Source organism: Lactuca sativa, chromosome 2 (assembly GCF_002870075.4).
Source record: "Lactuca sativa cultivar Salinas chromosome 2, Lsat_Salinas_v11, whole genome shotgun sequence".
NCBI lineage: Eukaryota > Viridiplantae > Streptophyta > Magnoliopsida > Asterales > Asteraceae > Lactuca > Lactuca sativa.
This window is the reverse complement of record NC_056624.2, coordinates 235,354,910-235,360,183: the sequence shown is the minus strand read 5'-3', so window position 1 is coordinate 235,360,183 and position 5,274 is coordinate 235,354,910.

Sequence of the window (5,274 nt, the reverse complement as noted above, 5' to 3'; positions counted from 1 at the left end):
TTTTCACAATTTATCCATAAATTTACTTCCCATTTAGGTAATCGTGGTTGGAGAAAGCGGCACCGAAAAAATCTTGTATTCCAAGATATTTTTACATCCTTTAATCGTAATCCAAAAGTTACTATTGAGATAAAGGAATTATATATCAATGAGACATAGCATCAGAGGCAATAATCATCAGCGGAAACAATCACCGTATCAGAGTTAAAGTTGGTAATCAAGTGAGTTTGTGATGTCTCCTGATAGTTTGGGTTTTAAACAATCTTTCAATGACATAGTATTGTGTTGGTCTCATCAGCGTATGGTTCTATACACTGAATCATTAACTTATTTTATTAGAAGAATAAAACGGCAAGAATGGAATGATGTGTGTAATACATTCTGGTATGAAATGAACCCATCAGCAAAGAGTGTCGAAGTTTTATCATTGTATGGATAATATAGTGAATCATTATCCTCTTTAATATAAGATTTGTTAGGAAAGAATGGGTAGGTGCATGTAATACTTCACAGACAATTATATACACATCGACACAAATTTTAAAAATTCTCATCGGCATCTAGCTTCATATGCTGAATTATAAAATTGTAAAGAAGAATATATGGTGAGAACGGATTGGTGTGTGTGTGTGTGATAAGCTATGATACATATCTTAACCATCAACACAGTTTTTTTTCAAGCTCTCATCAGTGTAGGGTATGTTACATTGAATCATTAAGCTTTAAAGAAGAATTCATATGCAAGATGCCTTGGTGCGTGTGATAGCCTACGGTATACAGACTAACCATCGACATAGAGTTTCAAACTTTTATGAGTGTGTAGTTTATCACAGTGAATCATTAAGTTTCATTAAGAAGCAAAATAAGGAAAGAATGGATTGTTTCAATCGTGCTGAGGTGAAATCATCTTGAATCATAAACAGTTTCAGCTCCTCAACAAGAAGTAGTTTATCTTCCGTATCATAGAGTTGAGTTGCAGTCTAGAATTTTAGAGTTCACCATCAATTCATTTAATATGGTTCAAAACATAAAACAATAAAAAAAACAAAGAAGTTAGTCAAACATGTATGTTTGATCAAAATTCGAACTACTCCAATCAAAATCAACTTTGACTGGGACTCAACGCCAATCGAAATTCCCAAATATATTCTGACTAATCTGTGTTTTACCAAAACACATTTGATTATGAGACTCTTGATGCTTTATCGACTTGAATAACTCAACATCATCAGTTATCATACGAAACTATAAAGGTTTCCTCAAACAAAACTTAGTCAAAATCGAATGCCACTCCAACACAAGAACAGTTTCAGCTCATCAACAAGAAGTAGTTTATCTTCCGTATCATAAAGTTAAGTTGCAGTCTAGAATTTTAAAATTCACCATCAATTCATTTAATATGGTTCAAAACATAAAAAAATTAAAAAAAAAAACAAAGAAGTTAGTCAAACATGTACGTTTGATCAGAATTCAAACTACTACAATCAAAATCAACTTTGACTGGGACTTAACACCAATCGAAATTCCCAAATATATTCTGGCTAATCTGTTTTTGACCAAAACACATTTGATTATGAGACTCTTGATGCTTTATCGACTTGAATAACTCAGCATCATCAGTTATCATACGAAATTATAAAGGTTTCCTCAAATAAAACTTAGTTAAAATCGAATGCCACTCCAACACAGCAACTAGACAAAATCAAAATCATCAACATCAATCAGAATAAGGTCGATGCGAATCTAGTCTCCATACAAATCAACAATACAAACAAACTTGATTTCGGTTCCAAAATTGTTTTCTACATGAAATCAATCAACGAACACCATCGAAATCGAGTTTGATTTGTTCAACTTTGACTTTCTCTGATGCAAATGATAATTAGACCAATGAATAACGAAAGATGAAGAATCTTGGGCTCAACAATTTTGGACTCAATAATAAGCAGTAATTGGATAAATTGATTGGACTTATTTGATCGATGAATAGTATCTAAATGAATTGAAGTTGGGCTTTTGATCAGATCATGAAATTGGTTCATATGAACAAAAAGAATTATGTGTTTGGGATTTTATTTAGACTTGAATTTTGGATCAAAATGATTAGGAAACATGATTGGGCTTGATCTAAAAAAAATTATTAGATCATCAATGGGATTGAAACAAAATAGATCCAACGAATCAAAAAAAATTAATAATCAAAAACGAAAAGCACGATTTTGAAAAAACAATTGATTAAATTCGAGTTTTGATAAAAACCTTGATCTTCATCTTCGATCTCAACATGAATTTTTTGGAATCCACTTGATAATTTGATACACCTTCTTGATGATTCTTTAACCGTTTGCAACACATGAATCAATCATTGAAGATCTTTGTTCTTTTATTGGAACAAAAAATCTCCAATCTTCACATTGTACCACCCACGATGCATGTTGTATAACTCGTTCTTCCCCATTTTCAATGATCTAGCATCATCTTCATGATAATATTCAACAATTTTTGTTTTAGAATTCAAATTCATTGCAACACTTGATGATTGTCTCTTTGGAACCCAAATTTGCTTCATAGATTTCGGATTCAAGACAAGACTTGAAGATTTTTGCACCGAAACCCAATTTTTCATGCTTTTAATCTTCTTCTTCTTTTTCTTCCTTTTCATCTTCATAGATCTTGAAGATTTGAATTCAAGAACAACTTCATTCTTGAAAACTTCAAATTTTCAAGTTAGGATCAAATCTTTTGGAGTTCGATACATTTGAACTTCTTGGATTGAAGGCTTTTGATATGCAACCATTTGTAACATCCCAAAAATATGATTCAAAATTTTCATTTTAAATCATTAAGAAAACCATAGTTAACAATCCATCATATAAAAACCATAAATCATGTATCTCAAAATATCATAAACATTTGTCAAATATATTAGAGTATAAACATCCCAGGCTAAAATCAAGGTGTGTACACTGCAGTCATCTCGAGCTCTTCCCCTTGCTACCGGAAGTACTTGAAACCAAAATAAAAAATTGTAAGCACAAATCTTAGCAAGTCACCCTAAACTACCACATACCATATACATAATCTCATAATAACATAACATTGGGCCCTGCCCAACATCGGACTGAAGTACGACATCAGGCCCCGCCCAGCATCGGACCGAAATCTGTTTTATATATATATATATATATATATATATATATATATATATATATATATATATATATATATATATATAAACATATCAACAAATACATATAAACATAATCACATAACATGAACATATAAATATTCCTTGGGCCCCGCCCGACATCGGACCAAAATCCAGAATCATATAACATAAACATATAAGCATTCATCGGGCTTACCCCAACATCAGACCGAAGTATGGAACATATAAAACATGCACATGCAAGAATCACAGAGACATAAAGCATACATACATTCCTTGGGCTTTCCACGACATCGGACCGAAATCCGGAAACATATAAACCTACATCGATCCTTGCCTGACATCGGACCTTAGCATGAAATATACTAACCCACAAAAACGAGCCGATATTTGTGCCTTCAACCCGTTCCTACAGGAGGAAACTCACCTCGCAAAGCTGAATGCAAAATCTCATGGTAAGGAATCTCTAACGGCTGCTCCAACGACTGCCCGACTATCATTATCACAATAACATTTAGTCAAAATCCAAAAACCCTTCTTAGGGTAAAATGACCATTTTAACCCCTAATCAAAGTCAATATTCTGGTCAAAGTCAACATTCTGGGTTGACTCAACTCGTCGAGTTGACCCATCAACTCGTCGAGTTCCATAAATAAGAAACCCTGAAATCGCGATCCAACTTGTCGAGTTCCTCACGAACTCATCGAGTTTCTCTTATCATCAGAATCAGGACTTTCCAACTCCACTCGTCAAGTCCGATCTGAACTCGTTGAGTTTTTCCTTCTACGGGGTCGGGGCATTTCAACCCAACTCGGCGAGTTCTCCAGTCTGTTAAGCTATCTTAATATATTAGGCCCCTAGCTTTCAGATCTAATCTCCATATTTCATATACATACTGAAAATTCCTTAATGGGTTTAGCTCAAAGCCTTACTCTTTAAGGCCTAGATCTTGATCCAAAAGCCATTAATACTTCAAGCTAAGGCATACAAACTGAGATCTAGAACCTAGACACTACATGAGCACGTAAAGTCTCTGAATTTCTCTCCATGCATGGCCTTTTGGAGCTTAAAAGGCTAAAATGACATCCTAAAGCTTGCATGGGGCTTCAATGGCCATAAAGTTTGCACATTTATGTCATGAAATCCCTTCAAGGTCCTATATGTGGAAGGATCCTCACGTGGGATGTCTATTTCCCAAAGATCAAGATATTTGGACCAAAAACACAAAAAAGTGAAGATGAATAGATCTAAGTAATCATTAAGCAAGTTTAAGACTTGTTCATCAGAAAATACTGCAAATGGAGTGAAGTTTCTTGATCTACTCATTTCCTCTTGAGTCCTTACACTTCTTCTTCTTCCACAAGCAAGAACTAGGCGTTACAATTCTCCCCCACTTGTCTTGTCTTATACTTCATCCTCAAAGTCTGTTGCATCGGGAGAAAACTTCAGGTAGTGCTCCCTCATCTCCTCCTCAGGCTCCCAAGTCCACTCTGAGCCCTTGTGGTGCTGCCACTGCACCTTCACCAGCTTTACCCTCTTGTTCCTCAGCTCCTTCTTCTTCCTGTCGAGAATAGCTATTGGTCTCTCGATGTAGTTCAGGCTTTCATCAACCTGGATATCCTCTAAAGGCACGACTGCGGAGTCATCCGCTAAGCACTTTCGCAGCTGGGAGACATAAAAAATGTTGTGGATCTAGCCGAGCTTTGCTGGAAGATCCTAAAGATAAGCAACTCGTCCCACCCGAGCCAAGACCCTAAACAGACCGATATACCTGGGGCCCATCTTGCCCCGCTTCCTGAACTGGAGGACACCTTTCCAAGGTGACACCTTTAGGAGTACCATGTTGCCTACCTGAAACTCCAAGTCTAAATGGCATTGGTCGGCATAACTTTTTTGCCGACTCTGAGCAGTCTGAATCCTGCTCCGGACCTGTTGAATCTTCTCGGTGGTTTTGAGTACTACCTCAGTACTCCCCATAACTCTCTGACCGACGTCACCCCCAACAGATTGGGGTCTGTCACTTCCTCTATAGAGCATCTCGAAGGGAGTTCGATCTATGGTAGCTTGGTATCTGTTGTTATACGAAAATTATGCTAACGGAAGAT